At 41.7% G+C, this 13683-nt stretch overlaps 1 protein-coding gene across 1 annotated transcript in view; it reads right to left on the bottom strand.

Moving 5' to 3' along the window:
* INPP4B (inositol polyphosphate-4-phosphatase type II B) overlaps positions 1–6528 on the bottom strand; it is a 294269-nt gene extending 287741 nt beyond the window's left edge. Inside the window, exon 1 of the mRNA XM_088164137.1 lies at positions 6480–6528. The gene's annotated coding sequence lies outside the window, so the exon portion shown is untranslated. The remainder of the gene's footprint in view (positions 1–6479) is intronic.
* Between the last annotated feature and the right edge of the window lie 7155 nt (positions 6529–13683).

The following is a 13683-nucleotide window of genomic DNA, read 5'->3' as shown; positions in this document are numbered from 1 at the left end:
GATCATCTTAGATCAATTATAAATTGCTATAATACAGCTATAAAATGTTAAAATGAAGTCTCACCAATCATTGTTTCAGCAGTTGACAGCTTCCGTCCTACAGTTAAAAATGTACATCTCACATAACATTTTCAACAATGTGTGGTTTTCCTAACCAATAATGAACTACAAACACAAGCCAGTTAACCACAAGAAAAGTGCAGACTGAATTTTCAATATACCAGCTATCTTACAGTAAGTGCCCAAACATATACCCTGACTCAAACAAGGTGAAGTCAAGAAAAATTAAAACCATGAAAAATAAGTGACCTCATATCTAAGAGGAGACTATGCAGTAAAAATACTCTTATCTACAAAATAAGCCATAAATGTGGCAGCTTCTATTGGCTTCATAAAGAATTCCAAATGTTTTTAGGCTTCTTCATATTTTACACTGCCACCTAGCGTAGGCTAAATCCATACATACCAAGCTTCCGACTATTGCCACCTGTGGCAGAAAACCAAAACCAAAACAACTTCCATAAAAACAGCAGCCATCACTTTTGTTTGTCTTACCTGGAAATCATCAGTTCCTAGTAGAAAATGTTGATGCTAGCCAGCTGAGACAAAATAGCAGAACTTAAAGTAAACTGACACCAACAGTAGAAGGCAAAAAAAAAGTTCCCTAGAGTTAAAAATATATGATTTGTAATTGTTGTAACTCTATGGCTAAAAAATTATCAAAAGTGAATCACTTGGAAAAATGTTTAATGTAGATTCACGGAGTGAAAATTAATGCAAGTTAAGCATCTGTGCTTGTAGAGAAACTATAGAATAATTGAACAATATTTCTCAATTGCAGGTCTAAAGTGAGAACATTTAATGTTCTCACATTAAATTACATTTAAACTTCAAAGTTTACTCTTTTTTTCACCGGGTGTTTCTTCCTCATTTACATCCTCTGTCTTTATTGCAAGGCTCAATGGCTGGGCCACCATCTGATGATCCTGGTCACAGGGCTCTTGGGGAAAGAGCTGCAGTGCAGGACTGCAGGGGAGTTTGCTTTACAACCCACTTTCCACACACAGGCAACGTTGTGGGATTCTCATTTCCAGCTAACCCAGAGAGAGCTAATCCCATGGCCATTCTACAAAAGCCACCCAAGTTCTGTGTCATGACAGAAATTCCAGACACAGTGGAGCTCTATAGCTGCCTTTTGAAGGGGGAAAAAAAATATACCCAACCCACACTTTTGCTTGGCTAAAGCAAAAAAGGCACTTCTCAGATACTACAACTTCTAGATTATTAATTTGAAAAATTAAGGATCTTCTCATCAATTGAAAGTATATTTTTAAAACTATAAAAATAGCAGACTGACGTTACTGTGAACGTCAAAAGCAGTATCTCCTGCTCTGTGTACCAAACCCTGTTCTCATTTACAGAATAAAATGGAATAACCCAATAAAGATATTATTCCAAAATTACATTTCTATAGCAGAGAAAGTTATTTCATCTTAGAAAACTCAGTTTTACTGACAGCTGTTTTCTTTAGCCACTTACACAAACACAAAGCAAACAGAACCTGTTACTGCTGCTACAGAAACACCAGAGCACCAGAGCTGATGCATTCTGCTTCATGTTCCATTTGCACAAATGCACAAGATACTAAGCCACATTTAAAACCTAGATTTTACACCCAATGTTTCTGAGCCATTTTTATAACAGAAATATGCTCCCTAGGTTTAGTGCATCTTACTAGCATTGCTATAATACACTAAGATCACACTTGATAACTCAACAGACAATACACAAAGTTGATGGCACACGAACAGCTGTCAAAATGCAATAAAAGCTTATTCCCCACAAGACTTTCTTCCTCTTAATTGTCCATTACATATCCACCTCTTACAGCCACATTAAAAAACACGGTTTTTGTAATGCCTCATATTAAGAGATTACACTCTATTTGCCAAAATAGTGTTTTTGCAGCAAGAAACTCCGATTGGCAAGAGTAGAGATAACAGAATGAAAGAAATTGATATAAAGGAAAGTGGTTTAGTCCTTTATATATGTTAAGTTTAAGAGAAAGTTCTCCCCAGACTGACTTTACTGCCATACCTGGGATAAATTTTCACTGGGGTCATAGGGTGAATTTCATAGAAACAGGACACAAAACAAAAGAAAAGACATCCATCAGAAAAGCACAGATGGATTTGATTTTTAATCCCATGACACCCAATAAGAGAGCACAAGCTCAGACTGCCAAAGTGACCTTGATAAACAGCACCACATTTAACACTTTGATATGGTACTATGTCAAGTAAGCACCTTTAGCTTGAGTTTTCTTATGTATTTTCATTATATAGAACTTGGTTCAACATTAAAAACAATCTAAAGGAACCTGTGGGGCAAATTCACTGGCAAATAGGAAGAAGCTTAGTTTGCCAGACTGAGACAAAAAGGCTTTTAACATCCAAACCCAGTTTTAAACCTCCTGTGCAGGCACAGAACTGAAGCAACTGTAAACAGAATGTTCCTGCCCAGTCTCCTGGGATTCTGAAGGGTAGCAAGTTCTTTAGACCTTGGATCTATAACACCTGAGAAACAGAAATAACTCTACATTTCTTAAAAGTCACGCCAACGACACTGACATCAAACAATTCAAAACCCATTACTGAAACACGCAAGCAAACTTTGTCATTGTAAACTTGAAAAACCTATAGAATAAGCAGATACAGTTTGTTCTATTCACTCCCTCTCAAGACAAATTAATAATCATACCATGTCCACTTTTCAGTATGCTATTTTAGTATACCTTGCCAAAAAGGTACACAAGACTTGGAAGACAGACAATGTATTCTGTCTCCTAACAGCAATTTTCATAGTAGAATGGATTGCTTAAATCTGATTTGCTCTTTGAGATTCTGAGATTGATATTTAGTTAATTTATGATGACAGAAAAAATGGGGAAAAATCTTCCCCAAAAAGACCTGCTACTGACCTGGCCAAATCAACTGAACCTACCTTTGAAAATTACGGAGAAAATGGACTAGAGAATTCGACATCAGTAGTTTATACGTGGGTTTTTTTCTCTTCTAGCAAGCAGTAAAAGCATAGCTCTCCAAACAGCAGGAAACTGAAATCCACAAACCTCAAGCCCTCTTTAGAATTTTCAGCATTTTTTTGTATGAAGACAAACAAGTCTTTTTAATAAAAATCCTGTATCAATGTGGAGATATCTCTGAGCTGAAGTCCAGTACCACACTCAAACCTTGTGCAATCCAGCTGGCCTTTCACAGTTGGCCTCAGGTTTTCTGTAACATATCAGCTATCCAGGATGGGAGAGCCTGAGAAGCTAACTAACCAGATCCTTACACAGATGAGTTAATTAGGCATGACCTTAAAAAAAAACCACAACAACAACAAAAAACAAAAACAAACAAAAAACCAAACAAACAAAAAAAAAACCCCCAAAAAAATTAAAAGACAGCAAGAGCAAAATCAGCTGTGGCTGCTGCTAGATAAGGAGATGGAGAATTCAGGACAAATTTGTAGTGAGATTGCCAGGTTTGTAGGTGAAATCAGGAAGTGTGAAGAAGGGCCCCTAAACTCAGGGTAAGTAGTAGACAAGACCCAAGGCTTGATGAGGCCAGGACTGCCAACTCATCCCAAATAATATTTCAGCCTTCTATCCAGGTCATGTTTTGACACTCAAAGTGAAATTTACAAGTAAATTTAAAAATCCAGGGAAAAGTATTTCATAGAATTTGAGTTATAGCAGCCCAGATTACTTGAGAGAAAGAATCCTTTCTCAAAAACGTAATAAATAACATTCATGATTCATCAAGAATAATAACGAAATATTGGTGTAATACAAGATATTTAATAAGCCAAGCAAAACTAGCCTTTCCTAAAAATTTCCATCAGTCAGAGCATTTGATATACAGGAAGGGTTACAAAAATTAGGGAGAGACATGTAGCTAATTGCCCAAGTGTTTAAGCATGCTGCCTCAAGTCATCAGAAGTTTTGAAGAAACTTTAGTGTTGGGAGTAACTGCCCACCTTTGGATTTGTCTCGGTAAATGATCTTACTTCCTCCTGTAAATCTGTTGCATAAATTCAAAAAGTATTGTTTTCATATTTCTCTGCAGAAATCATACGCTAAAAATATATATCCATAACAAGCTAAATAATTCAGCATACCTATCAATCCCACTACTTTGCCTCCGAAAATTCACAGTGAATTTAGGCCTAGGCCTATTCAAACAATTATTTCACCTGCAGATTCTCTCACAGCCTTCACTCATTTCTGTCAGCCAGCAGCACTGTCCTCTACAGGCTGACTTCGATGCTCCAGGCAGCTCTTCCACTCCTGTGGTTTTTGTTGGGGTTTTGGGGAGGGAGGGTTTGTCTTCTTACAGCACAGTAGACTTCCAGGCACTAAGCAGAGTATTAATCTTGCATTTTTGGCTCACAAAACCTTCACCTAATGTGAAAAATCTTTCAGTCAGATCAGAAGATAAGGAGACTATAGATCATAAAGGAGGATGTGTAAGAGGCACCTGGATACACCTGCTCACACTGATATACCTTAGGCTGAGGAACACAGAATTCTTTGATCAAAAAAACTAAAGCAGCCTCACGGATAAGTGTCTCCAGAGAAAGAGAAACCTGAGCAAAAGAAGGATCAGCCACACTTGCAAGGTTTGAGGAACCCATGGAGAACTGGAACTTGAAGCTTCAGTCAGTCCAAGAAAGCCAGTAAAAGAAAAGATGTATTTTAAAGAAAGATTTAATCTTATCTTGAATGCTGTAGAAACTGTCAGAAAGCGGAAGGGGAATTAAAAAAAAGCAAAAATAAGGCTCTGAAGTAGTAACACTGCCACATGCTGCTACTAATGCCATCAGGGCTATAAAAATCTCACAGGACTAATTGCTGCTCACATTAATCTTGTGACTTGTATCTTAAATTTGGTGGAATTATCAATATGTGTGAAGTAAACAGCATTCAGTCCTGCATGGATAGATACAGTAATGAGGGCTTACGTACACAAACACCATCCAGGATACAGGTTCACAGAACAAAAATCTGAGATACTGCAGGGCTTTAAAGCTAGCTCAAATTTAATCAAGTAAAATAAAAACAACATTGAAAATAATCAAGTGACTAGAAAATTGCCTTTTTAAAGACTCCTATCACACTTGCAAATACTTATCCAAACAGAAGTTTTGTTAGTAACCAGTTATTTGCATACTTTTTCTTTGATACAGACTGAGAGAGAGACATTCTCCCCATCATTCTTGCTATGTAGGCATCATTTACATACAAAGAGTGCCTGTAAACCAGTAAAGACTGAAAATATTCTCATCTTTGAGACTGAAAGTCAGATTTCAATGGCATATGTATGGCCTGATTTTAGTATATCTATTTTAACACATCATTAATGGGTAAATAAACAAGTAAATTTCTTCTGGCAAGGAAGATAAATGGAAACATAATTAGGCATTAGATGAAAGCACAGCTTCACAAAGATTTGATCCTATTATTTCTATTTTAGATAAGATACTGGGTTAGTTTCGGGGACCAAGCTGGGAGTTCCAAGCTCTGCCATCCACGCTTCAAAATCTCTGTGTCATTTCAGAAAAAGAAAACAAGAGCTCTGCTCGATTGTAGACCAGAAATTGAACATCATCCCCCACCCACTCCCCCCCCCCCCCCCCCACCTTCCTGGCTGATACAATTTCAAGTTACAACTCTGCTCAACTTAATTATCCGTAATACATTTTTTTGTGGTTTCCATTACATCCCGGCAGACGCTGCTCTTTGCAAGATGGGGATGGGGATCCTATAGCTCGATCACTCCCCCGAATTAACCCTTAGCGTCGCCCACAGAAGTCGCTACCCTCACCCAAGTATCCCCAACTTTCGAACGCGACACAAAACCTTTGCAGATAAGATCCCCGAGAGCCTTTACAGATAAGGGCCACGGCCACAGCTGCAGGGGGGGCCGGCACGGCGGCCAAGGCGGCATCCAAGCTGCCGGCGGGCAACGCCGCCGCCGTCGGGAGAAACCAGGGGAGATCCCCGGCGCGTCCTAGCTGGAAGCTGCCCTGGCAGCTCGGGTCCCTCCGCGCTCCCGGTGATCCCCGGAGGGTGGCAGCGAGCCGGGCAGGAGTCCGTGGGGTGGCCGGGCCACCTTCCTTCCCTCAGCGCCGGCCCGGAGGGGCTGGAGAGCGGCAGCCGCCCCCGGCGCGCCCCAGCCCGGATCGCCTCTCCGGATCGCTCCCGGCGAACGCGCCTTCTGCCGCTGCCAGGGCTGCGCGCCCGGCGGGCTGTAACCTTAAGAAACTTGATAAGGGAATAAAAGGGAGGGACTTCGCCGGAACCGATCTTCGGCTTCTAATCTCTCCTGACGCGCTGGAGCCCGCGGGGAAAAACAAGGAAACAAAACCCTGGCCGGCGGCAAGAGCCCCCCTTACCCCTTCCCGAGCGGCGGTACCTGTCCGGCAGCGGGGCGGCCGGCGCGGCACTTTCCCCCGGTGCGTGCGGGAGGCGCTCGGCGGCGGGAGAGCTGCTATTTATAGTGCGGAGCCTCCAGCAGCGCGACGGACGGCGAGAGGAAATGAAGAGCTGCGCGCCTGGGCAGCCGGAGCCCAGCCCGCCCGCCGCCCCGCTCCCCGCCGCCGCCGGGAGGGCGAGGTGCGGCTGGCTCCGGGCACGGGCGCTCCTGCCCCCGGCGCCACCCTCGGGAGTGCCCTCCCAATGTCACCGCAAGCCGGCGGCGGCCCCGCAGGTAGCGAGGGGAGCCGGCAGCCGCCTCTCCGGCAGCCCTGCGGCCAGCAGGCAGCGCGGCTCGGCTCGGCTCAGCCGCGCAGAGGTGACCCGCTACTGCTGCTGCTGGAGGAGGCGAGACCGACACCGGGGTGTGGGAGGAGATGCCGGCGCTTGCCATTCACCTCCTGCCGCCCAGAGGGAGCCCGGCCTCCGCGGCCGCCTCTGCCGACTGCCGGCGGCTGGGAGGCAGTGGCGGGAGCTCGCCCGGCCCGAGGGGACGGTCGGAACACGCTGGGGTCGCTGCCGGGGAGCCCGGACTGGCGAGCTCCACATCGGCACCTCCCGGGGCACTGTGGCTCCGGGAAACGCAGCAGGACCGGTGGGAAACGCTAGTTCCTTCTCTGTCCCGGAGCTGGGAAACGAATCTCTCTAGAAGGCAAGCAAGTGGCTTGTCAGAGCCGCCGGGCTGGCTGCCTTCCAGCCTCAAAACTTAGGGGGTGCCCGGTCCTGTCAGGGAGGAAGATGGGAGCGCTACACCTCGCCTCCGGCCGGTGCTGCCGCTCCAGAAAGTACTAATGGCATCCATACACCCGGCCTTTGAAAACTGGGAATGTATGTACGGCAACAGAGGAATGAAGATAAACATTTTCTAAAGCATTTTACTCTGTTGATAATAATCTTATTTTAATCCAGATTTTTTTTTCTACTTCTTTTTTAGTGAGATAAATTCTGGCATTTGAAGCTTCAATCAATCCTTTTGAGACTACTTGTGCATTATTGCAGGACAGCGTCTGGGATTTGAGCAGCATAACTCACTCCTACACCATCATTCTCCAAGCAACTGAAGTTAATACAGATTAGATAGCTACATTAGCCTACTCAATATCATTTGTTTCAGGATTGGATTTAGTGTTTCCTGTGCTGTAATAACTGCAGTCATCTACAAGGTACCAGCACAAAGCCTGACAACGATCTGTGCAAAAGCAAGACTGATTCAGCTTCGAGAGCTTGAAATCAAAACAGATCCAGAGACACAAAGATGGGAGCTAAACAAATAGCTTTATAAGCTACACAAAACCGAAAGGAAAACCCTAAGAAGGCACAGGAGATATTTGACCTTGTCCAAACACCTAAACCAAGTAATACACAAAAATCTAGCTTGATGGAGCTACCCACTTATATAAAGCTACTCATGCATAAATGTTTGCAGAATAAGGCTCCTATTGAACAAATCATCAGAATGAAGTTAAACTACCTTTTCAATTCAGAGATTAGTCTTTGAACATCTCTCATGAACAATATTTTGCTTCTCACAACAGGAGTTTCTTCACAATCTTACTTGTTAAATTTTTAATGTTCCATAGTGTAACACATAGCAGGAAAGATCCTGCTGGCATAGAAACTGGTAGCAGTAGACTCAGGTTGCCAACAATGACAATGGTGAACAGGGAGCTTGCAAAACTTGGCTATGTCCAATTCAATTGCATAGATTGTTCCTTTCTCTGTGCTCCCTTAAGAACCGAATATTATGGAGGTTTAGTCTGTGGCTGCTTCTCAAATGAAAGCAATCCCAAATTCCTATATAAGTTCGGAACTGAGTACCAAGCCTGTAAAATTTATATTCTGTTAGATTTGGAAGGAAATGCAATGACAGCCCCTGCTTTCTTTTTTTCAGTTACAAAATCTTGACTATGTATAGCACTGAATTTTATTAAGAGCAGTTTTCAAAAATATTGTCTTGAAGAATGCTTTTTCTTGGGCAAGACTTTGTTGTCATACTGCAGACCACAGGAAGGAAAAAGGCTGATTTTTAGATCAGTCTTATGTTAAGGCTCAAGATGTTACTGGAAAATGGCTACTCAGAAAGCTGCCCTATATCAGAATGGGAAAAAAATACATTAGATTATCAGAGTTCCATCCAGCTCTGAAATGTTTTAAAATGGAGATATAGTCTAAAGCTCTCTTTTGTCATATACTCAAAATTTTCAGAGCTTGAAAATACACTTAAGCATAAAAAAAGGTATCTAATGCTCAAAAATACTGAGCTCAAAATGATTTCAAATGCGTTTCTATGCTCCCTACCTCTGAAAATCACATTTCCTAAAGTGCCTAGATATGGATTTAGGGTGTCTAACTGCATCCACTCAGGCTTGAAAATTTTAGCCTACCTCTACCTGTGCTTCATAATAAATGTATCAGAAAGCTTCAGGCAAGCTATAAAAGTATTCTCAAAAAAGCAATGCAGGCTTGAGCCATTAGAAGACAAGACACCGACCTAATAAAGTACTTGACTGTATAATTCAGCTCATTCTGGTATGTGGAATGTAGCATCTGAAGCCCAGCTTTTAACAGACATCTGTAGTAGAAGGAGAAAAATTAATATGAAACACCTCCATATTATGGCAGTTTTATTAATAATATCTTTCCAGAGTTCCCCAACATTTTCCAAATCAATGTGCTTATTGGTCTGAAGTCTCCCTCTCTGCTATCTCCCCAACTCCTATGTATAACATCCTATACCCCACATTATAAATATGAAATCTTTACCAGGAGTCTCAAATTTAGTGGAAAAGGGTAAGGATAAGGAGATATGGGGGGAAGAAAAGAAGAAATTAAATAGTGACAGCTTTAAGACTTCCTAAGGGGACAACGAGTGGAGCTATTGGAGAATATTCCTGCTCTGCTAGCCAGATCCAATCTAACCAGATGCAATCTGGCTAGCAAGGTTTACTATAGCCAGGCCAAGGTCTGCAATCGAAGAGAACAAGAAATCATTGAAGAACGTCAGGATGAGGAAAAGAAGTAGGATTTAAAGGTCTGTCAGCAGCTGGAGTAGAACTTTTCTGCTGGAGAAGCTCTAACTAGCAATCAAAGTCTCCCATGCACAGGGGGAAATAACAAGGCTGGTAGGAATTTACTAAATCTTCAAGGAAAGGCAAAGGTCTAAGCAAGAAGAAATGCAAATATTTACTGTTGTAGGCCTTTGCTCAGTGTACATTTTGATGGATAGAAAGGATTTGTTTTCAAGAAGCTCTTTTTGTGTTATCTTCAATTGGCATTCAGTATAACAGTTTACCAAGGGAAAGGACTGAATGTACACTAAACGCAATTGGGGCTGTCATGCTAACCTTGTTAGGAGGCAGGGCTGTGTCAGACAGAGAAGTTAAATTTAGGCTCAGAATCAAAGAGGGACTGAAGAGGATCTAAAGCATTCTGTATTGCCAAGCAATGAAATATCTTTGAAGGCAGAGATAGGGTAAAAATTGAAGGCTGCTCATTCTCTGGACAGTTGGTATGAATAACTGCATGGGATAATTGCATTGCTTCTTCATACTAACCACAGTACAGCAAAAATGTTGAATATATACCAGCTTTTTAGCTGCAAAGAATTAGGGAATGAAAAATTAAATCCCAATGAAAGCATAAACATTTCCTCTATCAGTACAGAATCACTCCCACCCCTTAAAGTCGTCTCCTGCTGGAACCATCAACCCTGCCTGAAACCAAAGGATGCTTCTGACACTGAAAATAAACCCAAAGCACTAAATGAAAATCAGCAAAAACCACATCCTAGCAGGACTGAACTTGACTGGTAGGGCTTCCTGCATAACAGTGTCACTGTAGATTACTGCACAAAATTGAAATCCTTGCACTGTGTCAGGTTCTCGACAGAATTGGTGACCGTAAACTTCAGTTTAGCTCTCAGCGCCTCACACCTTGTTACTTCCGCTGATGGTGGATGTGTGCCAAAAAGCTACCCTGCTAACCTAAATATTGCAATTTGTACCAAACATACATGTTGCAGTGCAGCTACAGAATGGCTGCAGAAGAAGCAAGAAGACGATGACCTAGGTTCTGCAGGGGAACTGCAAACCATGAACAAATCGAAGCCTGGGTTTTGCAGGTTGTTCTGCGTGGGCAGCAGATTGTACCAGGGGCTCCACTGAGGCTGTGCAGGCCAGTGTCAACATCAAACCACTTGCAGGATCAACACACACCAGAGGAAGAGCTGTGTAACTAATAACATTGAGGTGAAACTGAAACTGAGACAAATACCATACTACCAAATACAGAAGAAAGCAATGTCAAAGGAAAACACTTCCTCGGTTGTCTGAAATGATCTCAGACTTTTCATCAAAAAGACATGGAGGAAAACCAATACAGAACTGCTGGAGAAAACACTGCAGAGAGTATCACACTGTGTACTGAATGAAAGAGGGGGTAGTGCAAATAATAAAAAATCCCAAACCAAAATGAAGTCTTATGCTGCCTAGATTGTACCTCCCGCTGAAATGCAGATGGATTTGCTTTCTTTACATTTTGGCAATATTTACTGTGTTGGTTGTATAAGTAGGGAATGATTGCAACAAAGTAACCCTAATGTTTTTCTGCGCATTGGATAAAACATGCAGCTATTTATCATCAATCTGAACAATAACTTTACTTCTTGCCCCACTGCCAGGAAAATGGCAGTTGTAGAAATCCCAGACAAAGCACTATTACACTGTTATTGTTCTTTTCTTCAATAGTATTTTGTCTCAGTTTCAACGTTTTTTGCTTGCAGTTTTGTGTAAAACCAAGGGACAAGAAGCAAAGTTCCAAAGGACATAAAATGTGATTTTATCACTAATATGAACTTGAAAATATCGTATTCACATGGCACAAAATGCTGAACAGCCTAAGCCTTCTTTATTGTTCGAAACATTTATTGGAGAGACTTTATTGAAAAAGCCTCCATGTGGGGTATCTCTTAGAGCTTGTGTAACCACTGTATCGTGTTCTCTGGCCACTTTGACAATAGTGCAGCTGTGTGCCCAGGCCAAATCTGGATCAGATTTGCCAGGCAAGACAGACATGTGCAGATCTTCTACTAAATACCGTGGGCCTGCTGCTTAAAAAAACCCCTGCCAAAACTAAAACAAAAGCCAACCAAACAATCAAACAAAAAACCCCAGAGATAGAGTTTTAATTTTATTTTCTGCTCACTTTGCACCAGTATAAGTGACTAGATAGCATGCAAGGCTTAAAAGAGTCAAGATAAATGGTTAAATTATTGGACCAGTTCCATTAGTACAAACTCCGTAGACTTCAGAGGTCTTATACTGACCTATGCTCAGGGCAGAAGCCATAGTTTTTATTAGGTCTACTACTACTGGATGCCATTTTTCAGGCCAAATGCCCTGTTAGTTGATGTTGGACACTTAACCTCTGCCAAAAAATCACACTGCTCGATTTTATCTCACGAGGCAAAAACACTTCAATATCTTTCGGCAATACTTGTTTGGGACAGAAGGTGAAAGGGCACGCCAGCAGTTAGTTTACTGTCTAAAACAATAAAGTCATCAGACAGGCTGAAGTGGAAGCAATACATGGTTCCCTTCTTGCTGACAAGATTTCACCATCACTTTCTTTACATTTTCTGTGTAGGCTGAATTTCAAGGAAGGTTTGTACATTGCCATAACAGACCTGTTTTAAAGCATTTTGCTGCTCTCCACCACAAAAAAGAAAAGAAACACCACAAACTCCTCCCCTCCCCCCGAAAAAAACTAATAAACCCAAAATATCTGTCAAGAAAATTCCTTAAAAAAAAAACCCCTCCAACTCTCAAATCCCAAAATCCAACCGCATTCCTGTAGCTTTGAAAGCAATTTCACAGCACTTTTTATTTCCTTACAACCACCCACTTAAATTATAGTTCAGACTTCCAGTTTCATTCTCAAAAGTTAGAACTGTAACTATTACCTACTTGCAAAAAAGAACATTATTGATCTTCTCCCTTTACAATTCTGCCACAAACTCAAGAGAATCTGGCTTTGTCCTGAACTTAATCCCACGTTCTCTTTGCCTCAGCATTCAGAGACAAAACAGTCCTCTGGGATAGCAGAGCCTACAAAAAAGAGCGTCCCTGCCAATGGCCAGCTGTTCCCAGTTCTCTCATTTTTCAAAGGGACAATTTTTCAGAAAGCAGCCAAGTTCACATTTGCGTTGCCCTCCACTGGTGTAATTATTTATAGCATATTATATTGGAAACAACTTTCTCTCAAACCATGACGGCTTTTTTTTTTTTTTTTTTTTAATTCGCATGGTGAAAATTAGGATTTGACGCAATAGAATATGAAGCCCTTAGAGCTTTCCAGTGCTTTTGTTGGAGTAGTTCACACAGTAATTCACACTCTCCTTTGAAATAGATTTTGGCTCCACTTGTGGCAGCTGGTTGAAGATGAGCACCATCTAAAAACCTGAAAATTCACAAATGCCTTCCAGATTGATGTAGCAAGATGATAGGATACCTTGTCATTGGCAGCTTGATAAAACGGTTATGAGAACTCCATTCTTATTTAATATGTATCTGCCTTTACAGCTGCATAAATATTCTTTAATGTATACCCTGTGAATTCACAGCAAGAGGAGCCTAAGAAGATCCCACACTTGTCTGAGGAAAAGTAAACACTTGAAACCTAAAGAAAATAATTTAAACTGAAGCTTTAACAGATACTCTCTTCCATATTAAAACAGGGTTTTAGAGCTTGAATAGAATTTTCAGAAATAAGGTGCGACTGAAGATAGAAAAATAACCTTTGGAAGTTGCATTTTCTGTTTACAGGCTATCCCCTCTTGCCCTGGAAGGGGGTCCAAGTATCAGACAGGTGCAGGTGACAACTGAGGGAATGCTTTGTGCAGGTCCATTACTCTGCTGAGAAGCATTTTCTGCCTTTAACTTGGATCTTGACAGTTTTTCCAGGGCATGGTTCATGTAAAAAAAAAGCCTGGAATGTTAAATTTCACAGTTCCTAGGTGGATTCCTGACAAGAGTGCCAACAAAAACCTTAAAGCTGGGAGCAAAACTGGTGCCCTGTGCCATGACACTCCAAACCTCTCACATCCATGTAGAGCAGCCACTGGGGAACTCCCTCAGAGAAATGAACAT

Source organism: Sturnus vulgaris, chromosome 4 (assembly GCF_052056855.1).
Source record: "Sturnus vulgaris isolate bStuVul1 chromosome 4, bStuVul1.hap1, whole genome shotgun sequence".
NCBI classification, from domain to species: domain Eukaryota; kingdom Metazoa; phylum Chordata; class Aves; order Passeriformes; family Sturnidae; genus Sturnus; species Sturnus vulgaris.
Note: the sequence above shows the minus strand (reverse complement) of the source record. Positions and strands in the feature narration are given on the sequence as shown.